This window comes from Macaca mulatta, chromosome 1 (genome assembly GCF_049350105.2).
Source record: "Macaca mulatta isolate MMU2019108-1 chromosome 1, T2T-MMU8v2.0, whole genome shotgun sequence".
Classification (NCBI taxonomy): domain Eukaryota; kingdom Metazoa; phylum Chordata; class Mammalia; order Primates; family Cercopithecidae; genus Macaca; species Macaca mulatta.
The window spans coordinates 76,623,432-76,640,019 of NC_133406.1; the positions used below are offsets into that span (position 1 = coordinate 76,623,432).

At 41.3% G+C, this 16,588-nt stretch overlaps 1 pseudogene; it reads right to left on the minus strand.

Annotated features, from left to right (window-relative positions):
• Positions 1–6,506: 6,506 nt before the first annotated feature.
• LOC144338630 (nucleoredoxin pseudogene) lies at positions 6,507–15,475 on the minus strand (annotated as a pseudogene).
• Positions 15,476–16,588: the final 1,113 nt, after the last annotated feature.

Genomic DNA, 16,588 nt, shown 5'->3' on the forward strand with positions numbered 1-16,588 from the left:
AAATAACCACGGCCAGCAAAGGTTAAGTGGGCAGCCTGAAGTCATACAGTAATTCAAAGCCGGGGAAACGGAGATTGATTTCTAGCCACAATGTTGGCTCCTTGATGTCTAGACCACTGTCCTTTCCTAGGCAAAGGAAGCTAAGAGTTTGCAGAGCAGAAAATGGGTTATGAGGGAAAGAGCAGAAGTCTGAGGTTTACGAGTATGCGCAGGAGCTGGGTTAGAATTTCCCAGAGTCAGTAATCCAACAGGGACACATATGCGAAACGCTGTTCCCGCCAGAGCTAGCTTCCGACGCAGGCGCTCCGCCGCCCTCACAGCGGAGTGATCAGAGTCTCGCGGCAGTGACCCGCAGGCACGCTAGGCTTCATTACCAGAATACAGGCAACTTTCAGGTAGAAATGAGGCTGTTTCCTTGAATTCCTTAACATTTAACACAGTGCCTGGCATATCTGATATAATAAATAGATATGATGTAATAAATATGTTTTGAATCAATAAATGAATATGTAAAACATTTTTGTAAACTTGGTCTGAAGTATAGAAAAAAATCGCTGTAAAATGAAGTAATTCCAAAAAGCAATGAAATTACTGACTGAATTGAAAGAAAAGAAACCTTCATGTAGAAACCTGAAGCATTAACATTGGTGGAAAATATCGGGCTTGGACCACAGGCCAGAATTTTCTGTGACAATTGGCTACTCTACTATCTTCAGTTTACTCATTTGTAAGCGGTAATAATAACAAATAGGAGCCTCAGACAATTGCTACAAGAGTCAGCTGAGACAGTATGTGCAGATCATCTCTCATTAGATCACGCCAAGTCCAAAATACGGATTTGTGTTCTTTCCTCCTTTGAAAAGCAATCGTATCTCTAAACCTTAATAGTTGTAAATGTTTAAAAGTACTATTCTTGCCTCTATGTAGAAAAAGCTATTTTCATATGGACAATGCTTTCTCAGCAAGGCAAAAGGAGGGAAATATTGCAACAGTTTTCTCCCTAATGCTATGTGAGAAAGAAATGACATGCACAACTTGCATTCCATTTAAGCCACACAGACTTAAGAAACACCACATAAATGAGCAAGTTGGAGGTTAGCTAATTTATCTGATACAAACAGTCCCAAATTAATTTAAGGACCTCACATATCTAATGTAGTAAAGACAGTGGATTTTTTTTTTTTTTTTTTTTTTGCAGCCTCTAGAAAATTCCACTTTAGATAATAGTTTATACCTTTAATTTGTATTGAGCTCATATGGTGTCCTTAGCTTTCTCTCCTTAGCTATCATGTCCCTAAATGGACTAGGGATTGCTGAGAGCATAATGAAGGATGAACAGGGAGGGCATGGAGGCAGATGCTGAGAAAGCTCACTGGAAAGCTTAGTTCAGGAATCTAGGAGACAAATTCATATGCTGCCTGATAATGCTAGCTCCAAAAATTAGGAAAACAAAGTATAATTGAGGTTACACCTTAGAGTACTATAAAGTAAATTAGTTACCATCTTTATTAGTTGATTAACACTGCAATATATCTCTGGGTTTAACACAAATACAATGTGAGATCACTCTTAAGCTGAGCCACCCCCAATGGATTAGTGTGTTTGGCTCTATTAAAAGCTTTGCAAAGAAGCGATAAAAACTTAGTTTTGAGTGGTGAAGAGACATAATTTTATAGCTGTCATTACCATTAGGACACACCAATGTAGAATTGAGGGAAGTGAATGTTACAACGAAGCATTTATGTTTTTGATACATTCTCAATGCATCAAATGTTTGTATCACACTAATTTCTCTTGCTTGAAGAGAATAAATATTCCATGTGTAAGTCTGTTACTCTGTCAGATAAAATATAAACTTGTTAGTAGTTGTTAAATATAAAGGAAATAGTTTAAATCAGAACACCAAGCAAATAGAATCTTTTTCTTGAAGCCAAATTGGTTCACACACTCACACCCTTCATTAATTCTGTTGATTAGCATGATTCAAATTCTGTATTTGAAATTCAGAATTGCAACTTAATTGATACTTGCAACTATTGTCATTTCTCATTACACATGTTCAGCCTTAGCATGGATTTGGAATTTACATTAATAAATTTAAAATCCCTGCATTTACTGTTCTCATTTTTTCCTCTCTCTTATCTTCCTAGTGATTATATTTATCACGAAGGATCAGGCACAAGAATCAACCTTTTACAAATATACTTTGATCTCACAGAATCAAAATACATAAAATCACAAAATACATAAAATTTGTTTTTAAAAATTAATATGAAAACAAGTGAATTTAAGAAAATACAGAGGAAATCGAATCAGCTCAATAATTATATACTTTTTTCTGAAAAAATTACTAAAAGTGTTTTTAAAACCAACCTACCACATTCTTCTGTAGTGTTTTTAATACCTTCCCTGTTCACCAGCATACACATCTATATAACAATTCTCATTCAAATACGGTACATCTATTTGCAAATAATATAATGGTTTGGAGATAATATATTAAGAGTACTAAAGCAGTTCAACACTAACTATACTTTAGTCATGCTTTCAACATATTTGAAAACAAGTTTGTTAGAATTAATACATAAGTAATCAGAATAATAAGTTAAATAATAACCATGATTGATGGAAGTATTAGTTTTTGAGAACTTTGCTTTAATGACTTTTGAGAAATGTTGACCTAGACGTCTCAAATATTATTAATGGTCCTAAATGATTTCTGTGTCCATCAAGTCATTTGCAACTGTGACTATTTCCACAGCTGAGCTGATGTTCTGAGCATACCCTAAGCTGAATGGCACACAGTATTTTCAACTTGACAATGGCTGCATTTTAATATTTTTGCTGATGATCTTGTCTTCCTGTTTCTGTTACATATAGTTGGCAGGTATCATTTAGAAACTCATTCAGAAATGTACGTGTGTCAAGTATATGTGCTATAGTGAGCATTTAAAAAAGTTTCTTCTCTGGCATTGGTGTCAAATACTGTTCATTAAAGTAGGTTACCTGGGAAAATGTTCACCTTTTTGTGCAGACTAGTTAGGGCACTTTTGCCTAAAGACAAGAGAATGGACTAAACACATTGCTCAGCTTTCTTCTGGTACTGTGAGTTTCCAAAACAATGACTTTTGTCGGCATCTTTTTTCCGTCCAATTTGCAGATTTTTGGTGGCATTTCTTTTCCTGGATTATTTAATTATTGGTGATATTTGATATAGACTAGGAGTGAGTCTGCTTTGAAATACTTTGAAATGTTTTTAAACTTGCTCTGAATTCTATTAAATGTATTTACATGTGGTTTGCACGTGAAATGTGTACATCTGTTCAAGAAAAAAACTCTTAGGTGGAAAATGAGCAGGGACTAATAAGAAAGATTTTCTAAAATCCTTCCTAAGTTTCATGTGTCAAATCCAATTAATTCATTTTTGATGGATCAGTGTAGGAAATTTAAGTTACACAAACGATGAAATACAGTTTGTTTTCACAACAGCAAGTATGATTACATTAAATGTTTCTAGTTGGAATAATACATAAGAATATTAGTAGTTTCATTGATTTGAAATCCAAGTTGATTATATTACTCCTTTTTTGAGAGACTTATTCTTAAATGGGGAATGAACACACAGATCAGAAAGTCATGGTCTGAAAAGAAAGTGTGGCTCAGCATTTCCTTGGATAATGTGCTTGACTTTCAGGGCCTCTGCTACCTCATATAAAAGGTTTTGCTATCACTATACAACCTCCAACCTCACTTCTAGCTTGAAATACTGTGATTTCAAATGTACTCCTGGGAAAATGAAAAAATAAAGTCATGCACTACTTAATACTAAGCATTCAGATTTTTTATATGAATGAAAGAATTAACCAAAATAGTTTTTCAAGGAAAAGGAACTAAATAATCAATAATGAGAAAAAGGTCAGCATGATGTTAATACAAAATGTTTACTTATTTATTTATTTATTTTTCTAACTTTTTTTTGAGATAGGGTCTCACTCTGTTGCCTAGGCTCGAGTGCAGTAGTGAAAGCATGACTCACTGCAGCCTCAACCTCCTGGATTCAAGCAATCCTCCTGCCTCAGCCTCCCAAGTAGCTGGGACCACAGGCACATGACACCATATGGAGAAAATTTATTAATTTTCTGTAGAGATGGTGTTTCCCCATGTTACCAGGCTGGTCTTCAACTCCTGGGCTCAGGCAATTCTCCCACTTCAGTCTCCCAAAGTGCTGGGATTGCAGGCATGAGCCACCACTGCACCTAACCCAAAATGTTTAATTGCCATAAAAAATTGTCTAAAGGCTGTGTTGGAAGCTGGTGATTTTTGTGATGATGTTCACTTATTTTTGGCATTTCTCAAATGATCAGTTTACAGTAATGTTCCCCTGCTACCCAGGGGGTAGCAAAGTGATGCAGCTTCACTTTTTCTCTAAAGTATTTTTTGGAACAGACAATCAGAAAAAAGGGAAATGGATCCTGCTGCCTCTCCAGAAAGACCATGATCTGTTATCACTGGTTTGTTCATGCTGTCATCTCTATCCTCACTCCTCAAGGGTCTGGGAGAGGGACGGCTGCAGTGATGTAGGGAGATGGTCACATACCTTTCCTCTCAAACTTCTTATCCTGCTGGTTTCCCTACCCCTGGACATGATTAAGTCCCTTTTGAAATAACAGCTAGATCTCAAAACCAGCACATTGAGGATGAATGGAGGTTGTATTTTTAAAAAGATTGCTATCTAGCATCATACAAGGAAAAAAAGTCTTACTCACTTAAGCCTTCAAAAACACAGACTCAAAAGGGAAGATCCTGAGTTGCTTCCTAGTTTCCAGATGTCTTTCTCTCTATGATCCTTTATTTACCCAAAGACCCTTGAAGGCCTCTAGTCTTGTGTACAGCCTCTTTTTTACCCCCAATTTGGAAACCCCTGAGGGTTTTCCTCCTCTTGTCCTTTGAATTTTGACAGGCAACCTAGTACTTCGGCCTTTACTTAAATGTTAATGAAAGTACTCTTTAGCCTGGACAACACTAATTCTCTCTTTTTTTTTCTTTTGGTTGATAATGTCCAAAGATGCCTGCTTTATTTCCTGTTAGGTGATTGCATTTCAGGCTGGTTACATCAAATAACTGTCTAATTACCAACTAATTTTGTGCCTCTGAACTACAAATCAATAAGCCGATTTGGCAGGGAATAACAGTGTCAACAGCTTGTGAGGGGCTAGGTTTTCCAAATAAATAGTTTGGGTTGGCAGAGTGTTAAGTGGAGCTGAGGGTAATGTCCAGGATTGTTTAAAGTCCCTGACACCTGATTAAGTGAGGCTAAAGCCCCATAGGTCCCTAGGCCAAAGCCCCCCACCCTAAATCCTAAGAGCATAGTTGTTGCTTCTCTTTTGGTGAACGATGGTCAAATAAGAGGTTGATCTGCCTGGGACTAGCAAAGGGAATTCAATGCCTATTCGTGGCTGGCACACCCCCTGCCCTCACTCCCACCCTAAGGTCCAGCTCCTTCTACAGAAAATGTGAGGCTTCTGGTAATTCCTTGTCATTTTAGTTCTGCTTTGAAAAGAAAAGGGAATGACCATAGGGTAACCAAAGTGGGTGCAGACACTTTGGCAGAGGTCCAGTAGCCTCAGGCACAGAACTGGGTGGAGTGAGAGGTCTGTGCTGGCTAGGAAGTGCTCCTCTAAAACCTCAGGGCTGAGTTTCTTGGGAATAGATATCAAAGGGAAGAATTTGTTAACAAAATTTCAAGATCATGGGAGCTGTTCATATAAGCACGCAGAAACTCGGAGAAGGTCAAGATCAAGGAAGAAAGAGAGATAAGAAAGGAATGAGAAGCTCTCATCATGAGGTGGGAGCTCAGTAACAGCAAGTCATTATCATATGAACTATTACCTTCGCTAAATGGTTTTTCTCATCCTAAGAAAACCCCACAAGCTTCCTTTTACATTTGAGAAACTCTTGTCCAAGAACACATTGATAAGCTACTGTTTTTCCCCCTGACTAAAAGAAACTATGTCACTTAAAAAAGGACTTTCTCACCAACAGCTCTAAGCTGAGGCCTATCAAGACTCTTTCTCCGCTTCACCTCCATGTAGCTGTCACCAGGCAGTTCCTCTGGCTGTCAGGGCTCTGTATGTGTGTGCTGATACCAGAGTCAGAGCCAGAGCCCTGATCCACTGGCCCTTCACGCTCACTCTGGAAGAACGCCCTGGCAGATCCTTCACCAAAAGCTAGTGACTTTGCGAAAGTGATGCAGTCCTTGTTCTGGCTAGGCTATACCATCTCGTGAGCCCAAGCAGAGTCTCCAAACATGTTGGATTCTGCTGTTGCTGAGAAGACACACACCGCAGGGTCCTAGCTGGGGAGTGAATGCAGAAGCAAGACACCACAGAGAGGTTGGACACTTAGGTTGTGTGATTCAAGACACACTGAATAAGTCCAAGGGTGGAAGGAAGAACGGGGAGGAGAAGACTGAATTCTAAATAACATCTCAGAAGGCCAGAGTCCCATTAGATGGGCTCTGGATTGAGCTTTTCTGCCAGGAAGGTATTCACAAAGGCCTCCACAATGGCAGGGGTGATCTCCTCCCACGTCCATCAGATACTCGGTTAGTGTTGACATGTCCAGGGTAGTGAGCAAAGGGGCAGCCTCAGGAGGGTTGGTGTAACCTTGCAGAAAGTCAATCATGTCATCCTCCCCAGGTACAAAAAATAGAAGTGATGCTCCTTCTCTTTGGCTTTGCACTTGGCAATGATTTTCTCAGCTATTGGCTGAATCAGTTGCTTGGCTTCCTGGGACTCTCTGTCATCCTCAGAATCTACAAAAAGGAGGAGGTAGGGGCCAGCTGAGCTGCACAGTGTTGGAGTCAGAGAGCTTCAGCATGGGCTTGGGTGCCATGGGAACTCCCAGCCGTCCTCGTCGTTAAGCACCTCCACTCACCCCGCCACATGCTCACCTCGTCCTGTGGGTCCAGCACAATGAGCATGAGGAATGCCTTGGATTCTATACAGCCAGTTGGGGTCTGACCTCCAGGCCTCTTCAGTGTAGGGGATAGTGAGTCAGAACCTTTCACTGAAGTACTGTTTGAAGGACTCTTCTGATCTGTCTTCACTGACTAAGATAATCTTAAAGTTCTGGCCTGCCTCGTTGATCTTCCAATAAGATTCCACAAGGACCTGGGTGAGGCTTTGGCAGGATGAACACCCATGTGCAGAGAAATAGGGTCCTATGTAAGACCTTTCGGGGCTGCTGCTCTCCAGGAACTGTGAGTCATTTCTAAGGAAGGGACCTGCAATGACTTCCCTGAAGAATTTAGGTCCCCAAGGGAATTCCACACCTTCGGGGTAATCTCGGATCACCAGCAGCCCATTCTTTCACACAGGCTTTCCAGTGGTGGCATCTATGAATATTAGCAATGGAATATTGGAAATTTGGTATTTGTTCCAAAGTTTCTGTGCTTCTCCTTGTAGAGTAGTGTCAGCCAAGGCATGCCCCGCATGAAGTCCTACCACTGCCACTGGTCGTCCTTGCTGTTGCTCATCACCAGCTTCTAACCAAGCTGCTCCTCCAAGAAGCCCACCATCTTGGCCCACCACAACCCCAGCACACAAGCAGGTGGGTAGGCAGGCAGCGGCAACCCTGCTTCCTCTGTGCATGTGGCCTGGACACTGATCATTCTTAATCGCAACAAGGGTGCTGGTGGGCACTCTGATGCCACGTTCAACTCCCTATCATGGAGAGCTGTAGCTGATTTTTTATCTAATTACCTAAGACGCAGCATGCAAAAATAAGTGAGCACCACTTATTTGTCTTGGTAGTATATTAGTCCATTTTCACACTGCTATAAAGATACTACCCTAGACTGAGTAATTTATAAACAAAAGAGGTTTAGTTGACTCATAGTACTGCATGACTGGGGAGGTCTCAGCAAAGTTACAATCATGGTGAAAGGCAAAGGGGAAGCAGGCACCTTTTTCACAAGGTGGCAGCAGAAAGAGTGTGCAAGGGAAACTGCCGTTTTTAAAATCATATCTCATGAGAACCCCCTCACTATGATGAGAACAGCATGGGGGCAACTGACCCTGTGATCCAATCATCTCCTACAAGGTCCCTCCCGTGACATGTAGGAATTGAAATTCCACACGCGATTTGGGTGGGGACACAGAGTCAAACCATATCATTCAGCTCCTGGCTCCTCCCAAGACTCATGTCGTTTTCACGTTTCAAAACACAATCATGCCTTCCCAACAGTCCTCCAAAGTCTTATCTCATTCCAGAATTAACCCAAAAGTTCAAGTCCAGAGTTTCATTTGAGACGAGGCAAGTCCCTTCTGCCTATGAGTCTGTAAAATCAAAAACAAGTTAGTTACTTCCAAGATAAAATGGGGGTACAGGCGTTGGGTAAATGTTCCCATTCTGAATGAGATAAATTGGCCATAACAGAGGTGTTACAAGCCCTATGCGAGCCTGAAACTTGGCAGGGCGTTCATGAAACCTTAAAGCTCCAAAACAATCTCCTTTGACTTCATGCCTCACATCCAGGGCATACTGATGCAAGGGGCGGACTCATAAAGCCTTGGGCAGCTCTGCTCTTGTAGCTCTGCAAGGTGTAGCTCCTGCACAGTTTCTTTCAAGAGCTGGTGTTGAGTGCCTATGACTTTTCCATGTGCATAGTACAAGCTGTTGGTGGATCTACCATTCTGGGGTCTGAAGGATGGCGGCCTTCCTCTCAGGGATCCACTAGGCAGCACCCCAGTGGTGACTCTGTGTGGGAGCTCCAACCCCACATTTCCTTTCTGCATTGTCCTAGTAGAGGTTCTCCATGAGGGTTCTGCCCCTACAGCAGACATCTGCCTGGACATCCAGGTGTTTCCATATATCCTCTGAAATCTAGGCGGAGGCTTCAAAAGCTCAACTATTATCTTCTGTGTACCCACAGGCCCAACACCACATGGAAGTTACCAAGGTTTGGGGCTTGCATCCTCTGAAGCCACAGCCCAAGCTGCATCTTGGCTCATTTTAGTCATGGCTGGAGCTGGAGTGGCTGGGACACAGGGCACCAAGTCCCAAGGCTGCACAGAGAAGCAGGGACCTGACCCATGAAGCCGGTTTTCTCTCGTATGCCTGCCATACCTGTGATGGGAGGGGCTGCCACGAAGGAGTTTGAAATGCTCCACAGATATTTCCCCATTGCCTTGGCTTTTAATAGTCAGCTCCTCATTACTTATACAAATTTCTGTAGCCAGCTTGAATTCCTCCTCAGAAAATGGGTTTTTCTTTTCTACCACATAACCAGCCTGCAAATTTTCCAAACCTTTATGCTCTACTTCCCTTTTAAACATAAATTCCAATTTCAAACCATGTCTTTATGAATGCATATAACTGAATGCTTTCAGAATAAGCCAGGTTACCTCTTGAATGCTTTGCTGCTTAGAAAGTTCTCCCACCAGATACTCTAAATCATCTCTCTCAAATTCAAGGTTCCACAGAGACCTAGGGCAGGGGTAAAATGCCACCAGTCTTTTTGCTAAAGCATAGCATGAGTGGCCTTTACCCCAGCTCTCAATAAGTTCCTTACCGCCATCTGAGACCACCTCAGCCTGGAATTCATTGTCCATATCACTATCAGCATTTTGGTCAAAATCAAGTCTCTAGGAAGTTGCAAACTTTCCCACATCTTCCTGTCTTCTTTTGAGCCCTCAAAAGTATTTCAACCACGGTCTGTTACCCAGTTCCAAACTCACATCCACATCTTTAGGTTATCTTTATAGCAGTACCCCACTTCTGTTACCAGTTCTCTGTATTAGTCCATTTCACACTGCTTTAATGATACTACCTGAGACTGGGAAATTTATAAACAAAAAATGTTTAATTGACTCACAGTTCCATACGGCTAGGGAAGTTTCATCAAACTTACACTCCTTGCAGAAGGAGAAGGGGAAGCAGGCACCTTCTGCACAAGGGAAACTGCCACTTTGAAAACCATCAGATCTCACGAGGATTCCCTCACTGTCATGAGAACAGCATAAAGGAAACTGCCCCCATGATCCAGTCAGCTCCTACGAGGTCCCTCTCTTGACATGTGGGCTTTAAAATTCCACATGAAATTTGGGTGGGGACACAGAGCCAAACCATGCCAGGTAGTAAGCATTCTAGGTTAACTGAGGAAAGGATAGCTTAACATGGTTTTAACCCTGTACCTTGCAAAAGAAAAACCTTCAGATTTGTACTCTTGGGCCAGGGTTTCTCAACCGTGGCATTACTGTCATTTTGGGCCGCATAGTGTTTTTCTTGTGAAGCGTTGTCCTGTGTGTTATATGAAGTCTAGAAGTATCCAAAGTCTCTACTCAGAAGATGCCAGTTGTAGCTGTACATTGAGACAGCCAAAAATCTCTCTGGACATTACCAAGTGTCCCATATGAGCAAAATTGCCCCTTTTGAGAAGCACTCTCCTAGATGTATCTTATCTTATAAGAACTTTTACAACAGCTGTAAATGGCTTCCTGTTATCCTCCCAGTTATCATCATTAATGAGACTTTTTGTCTGTTTCCAAATTGCTCCACACCTTCCCCAAAGTATCAGCTACTCTGTGTATTGTTAAAGACATTATTCTTATAATTAAATACCAAGAACTTATATTGAATTGGTTTAGTAAAGACTACTAGGGTTCTCTGCTTGTTACAATCTCTTTTTCCTAAAAGTTTCCAAAATTCTGGTTTATCTTAGCCTGACAATAAGTTAGCATTTAACTGCTCAGCTGTTGGGCATTCTCTTTTATAGGCAGGGCTCTCTGGAGAATTGAGTTGTTCACAGAAAATACCAGTGGGACATCTGTAGTATTCTCTTCTCTGCTTTGTCTCTCCCTTGACCCAAATTCTTTGCTTGCATCGGGTTCATGGTACAGTAATTGGAGGCCCAAAGAAAGATAGTTTATCCTAATGACATAAAAATGGTTACTAACTTACATGTACAGTGTTCTATGAATGGATTTATGCATATTCTTTTAAAAACGTGTACATAGCTTTATATACAAAAGCTGGGAAGAAGACAAACTGGAATTTCCTTTGTCCTTCCTTCCCAACTCTGCATTCTAATATTAGTTTAAATTTGATCCACTTTCATCTTTACTTGGAAAGTATGAATTTAAAAAGTACAGCTTTCCAATTTTCCTTTCAAGATATGCCACGTAGTTAAATGCTCCTCAGGCTTCTAATAGCAGAAAATATCCATTATGTTTTGTTTGTGACAATCAGGGTGGAGAAAATAATGTTTTGGCTCTTCTAAGGAAGAAAGGGCTTCTGGAAAAATGCTAGCAAGTGTTTAAATAATTATAATCACACACATAAAATTAAGTATTCTTAGAAATGCATTATGGTGCTTTTTTTTTACTGGGTAGGGTAAATAAGGAACAGATTTTTATTTTTATTTTTTTAGTTTTATTAGGGACATTTTATAAATCACAATGCAGTGAACCTCACCACATGAGTCGAGCTGGCCCACTGCCACTACTCAGCTCTGTAAAAGCACCAGCTCTCCTTTGAATTCCGAGAACAGCTCTTGGCCTGTGAGAACATCTGGGGCTCAAAGTTTTGGAAAGACATAGTTCAGGTCCCTTTAGAAGGGCTCTCCCTGTGGTGGGAACTGGAGTGTGCACACACTTAAAAAGGATTTTGCAGTCCCATTGGCCAGAGGCATTGGCTTAGAGCTCTAGCACCAGGGAAGATCAATGTGAGACCAAAACAAATCCCCAAGAAGCTTCATGAAGTCATTCAGTGGGATTCAGGGGCCCAGAGTATGTTTTGCATATCTTCTCTATTCTTTTTCTATGTGTTTTCTTAGGGAAAATGAGTGTATTGTGGCTGATGGGTCCTTGCATTCTCCTAAAATAGTGATGAAAAAAGGAAGACAATCTGAAAAAGGCAGGGGCTTAAGGGTATACTCAGAGGCGCCCAAGCAAAGCTGATTCCACATATAAAGTGCTGCCTCGTGAATTCTGACAGTAATTTTCAAAGCACAGAATGTAGACGCTAACAGGTGAATAGTCTTGTCTGACAGTTACATGGGGGAAAGCCACTCGTAAACATAGAACTGGTGGTTGTCTAAACTACCAGACAAAAGCTCCCTTAACTGCACCCCTGTCTATTCACTTGGAAGGCTCTGTCCCATCCGCTGCCAATAACGGCATGTCCTGTTCCTTGTGGAGGAGGGAGAAACCGGAAAAGGTGGGTAGAGAGAGGTGTACACACACATAGGCAAGTGTGTATTTATCTTCAGCAAGAATATTTTCTTCCTGACTCATTCCGGATGCTTTACAATGAAGAGAGATAGTATTCATTAAACATAATTACCTGAATGATTTTAATTACCAGTCATTAAAGAGAGATACAGTCTTGTATTTTCTTAGAAAATGGAGCACTTAGGAAGTCATGTTGCCCCTTTCTCTGATCTTTTGGCTTTACAAAAGTGCATGTTACGGAGTGTAATTTGGATAAAGCTGTGGGAGCTCTGAGGTATATAAAATTAAATTACACTGCCAACAAAATAAGATTTATTTGGCTCACCCTGGTCCTCTCTTTTGAGACTCAAAGGCCCTGCCAAGTGCCCCAAAATGCTTATTTCTGAGAGCCCCCACGTGGCATAGGTCACTAACCTTTCCTTTTGAATCCAACATTCTTCACTATCTTTGCTGCCACCTTGCTTTATGGGTCCAAAGTCACCTTGCTGTGACAGTGCCTTAGTGCAATGTTCTCAATGACATTGATGCTGTGGGTCGAACTTGGTGAATATTGAGTACGACTGCAGTCTCTAGAGCTCAGGAAATGTCAAAACTGACCTGTTATAAGCCCTAAAATGTGGTGCATCTCCCTTTCCCTTTTCACACTGTACAAGAGGGCTGTGTGGCATTGCCAATAATTCACGAAAAGTACTTTTCATTCCACTTAATATTCATTTCTGCCTATGACTCTATTGAACTTTTTAGGTGACAAAGAAAATAACAGACATTGTAGTCATTGCTTGCTGTAGACTCAGTCTCCCATTGAGCTACTTTTGAGGCACCTTTTCTCTGGATAAGTCTTCCTCAGGGAATGCTTAGGTTCCTTATGCAAATGAACTTCTGATAGGCTACTTCCCAGGCATCCAGACAAATTAAGGTAACAGAGTTTGGGTTCAAGCTCAGATCCCAGCTCCTACATATTAGTTGTAATTTGAGGATATTTTAATACATTCTATTTGAAAATAAAATCAAGGGAAAAAAATGGGACAGCAATCTGTATATGCAAACTCTGTATATTCTACAATAAGAGAACAGGACAAGCCAACATGAGCAATCACCTAACATTCCAATTTTGTTTTGGAATGTTGGATCTGTAGAAAATACTGGCTGGCTTATCTAACATTCCTTCATATAGAGAACAACCATTTATATTTATCTATAGAGGACAAGATAAATTGATTTTAAAATGAAGACACTTTATCCCTCAGTAACTTCTGATTCAGTAATTTCAAATCTTTTAGTAACTTTTGAATCACCAATAAGTCAGGTTTGGCTGAGTTTTAGTGTGTTTTATTGCAGTCTGCTGAAACTGGCAATCCTTGTCCATCATACACAGTAACTGTGCATTTAGTGACATAGTTGAATAACACAGTCACTACCCATAAAATATGACAGAAGCTTTCCTGTAGCTTCCTTGTCCTATCTCAAGTGTTCTCATGGACTGGGGTATGGATATGTTATCCTTGTTTGTCACTGAGCCATGTAGTGAATGACAGATCTATTCACCCGCTTCTAGCTGCTTACGAGTCCATTTATGAAATTTAGGCTGTCAGTAACAGCAACCAGAAGTTCTGAACAAGTAGATAATACAATGTTTGCCTGTCAAGATGATTATAGTACAACTTAAGATTGACTTTGGAGCTATCAGTCACATTTCTACTGGGCTCTTCCCTTCCTACAGAAGTGTGTGTATGTATGCTATTACCTCCCAATCACCTCCAACTCTCACAAAAAATATCTAAAGACTTCCCAGTCTTGGGGAAATCTGACAAGAGACAGAATTATGAGAGTCATCTTCTCTGTGTTCATCACATTTTAGTTATTTTATAAGCCAAAACCTAAGAGCATTTTTCATGTCTGTAGTGCTATTCACAGGAGGCAGGGTGGGAGCACCAAATCCCGACCCTGTGCTGATTGGTGTGAACCCTGGATACCTGACAATGGGAGAGACCTGAGACCTTCCTATATCATACTAAGTAAAAATGCTGATAAAACCCTCAGGAATTCGGCCGGACGCGGTGGCTCACGCCTGTAATCCCAGCACTTTGGGAGGCTGAGACAGGTGGATCACGAGGTCAGGAGATCGAGATCGTCCTGGCTAACACGGTGAAACCCCGTCTCTACTAAAAATACAAAAATTAGCCGGGTGTGGTGGCGGGCGCCTACAGTCCCAGCTACTCAGGAGGCTGAGGCAGGAGAATGGTGTGAACCTAGGAGGCAGAGCTTGCAATGAGCCGAGATCCTGCCACTGCACTCCAGCCTGGGCAACAGAGCAAGATTCCATCTCAAAAACAAAACAAAACAAAACCCTCAGGAATTCAATGCTTTCAAGGGGTAAAAGTCAATGACACTCTTGTGGTGTCATTCAAAAGGAAACTAATATGAACAACAACAAAAAAACTAACAAAAAATGGTAACAGGGAAATCTGTGAGCTACGTCGTAACCCCTGGCAACAAGCATACACCAACTCCACTTCCTGGCCATCATTCACGCCTGATGTTCTTGGAAATATGTGTTTTGCCCCATCCATGCTTAACAAAACAACTCTCTACAGGATTATTCCATATGATTAGGTCTAAAGGTTTTCCCAATTCCAACTAAGATATAAGCCCCCAACGCCCCCAAGGGTAGGGACTTCTGTTTCTTTTATTCATTGATGTGTCTCCAGTACCCATTAGAGTGTCTGGCACACATCAGTGCCCAACAGATATTTGTGAATGAATACACAAATGAATCCTGTGGTATATTTTATTTCTATGAGGCATTTGACAGCTTTGAAGAAGACTTGAATTTGCTCCCTCAGCATTCAGGTCACTGCAGTTTTCTGTTTTTCTCCCTACCTCTCTGACTACATGTTTTTTGTTTTTTGCTTTTTGTTTTTTTGGTTTGTTTAATTTCCCAGCTCTTCTTCCTCCCATCTCCTTTAATTACTCTCATTCTTAAAAATCGTATTTTTGTTCAATTTTTTAAAATCATGCCACAATAAGAATAGACTTCACCTGGACCTCTGTTACAGGAGCTTTGCTTGTAAATTAAGCTAGTATAAGCATAAATACAGAAGAGGATTAGGAAGCACTTACTGGTTACTTAAACTGAAAATTACAGAAGGCGAGTTAGTCCAAAGCACAGCTAGATTCAGAGATCGTGGAGTTGGCTGTTTCCTGAAATTGCACGGTGGCCCCTGGGAACTTCTGAACTCCATCCTCGTTATTCCCAGTTCAATCAGAGAGAAGCTGCCTCCCTGCTCCTTCTGACACACACGGCAGCCGGAAATGAGAGTGTATTGATTGCTTTGGTGTGTACTTCAGGATCTACCCAGGAGCCCTGGGTATGGAGTCATTCTCAGTTGAAATACATGGGCTGAGAGTTGGCAAGGGTTATGCCCCCAAAGCGAAATTCTGGGTTGCCTGGATTCTTGGCTAGCATCTTAAAAGATACATGTCATAAGTAGACGATGTAGTTAAGGCCACTACAATGGTTAATTTTGTTGCGGGAGGATACTTGGTAATATCAGGAAAAAAGATACGAGTTGTTTTTTGTTTTTGTTTTTGTTTTTTTTCCTTGAGATGGAGCCTTGCTCTGTTGCCAGGCTGGAGTGCAGTGGCACGACCTCGTCTCACTGCAACCTCCATCTCCCAGGTTTAAGCGATTCCCCGGCCTCAGCTTCCCGAGTAGGTGGGACTACAGGCATGTGCCACCATGCCCAGCTCATTTTTTTTGTATTTTAGTAGAGACAGGGTTTCAACATGGTGGCCAGGATGGTCTCGATCTCCTAATCTCGTGATCCGCCCACCTTGGCCTCCCAAAGTGCTGGGATTATAGGCATGAGCCACTGCACCTGGCCTATAGGAGGGTTTTTTTTAAGATGCTAGTACCATATTTGTTGATTTAGGTGCTGGTTACAGGATAAAAAATCTTTGAAATCACACTTTTGGTTGGAGCCTACTTCTGCATAGATTGTATACCTCAATAGAAAGTTTACTTTAAAATTTAAAAAAGAGGCCGGGCATGGCGGCTCACACTTGTAATCCCAGCACTTTGGTAGGCCAAGGCCAGTGGATCACTTGAGTTCAGGAATTCAAGACCAGCCTGGGCAACATGGCAAAACTTCATCTCTACAAAAAATGCAAAAATGAGCTGGGTGTGGTGGCGCATGCCTGAAGTCCCAGCTACTTGGGAGGCTGAGGTAGGAGGACTGCTTGAGCTGGGGAGGCAGAGGTTGCAGTGAGCCATGATCATGCCACTGGACTCCCTCCTGAGTGAAAGAGCAAGACCCTGTCTAAAAAGAAAAAAAAAAATTAGTAAATGAAAGAAA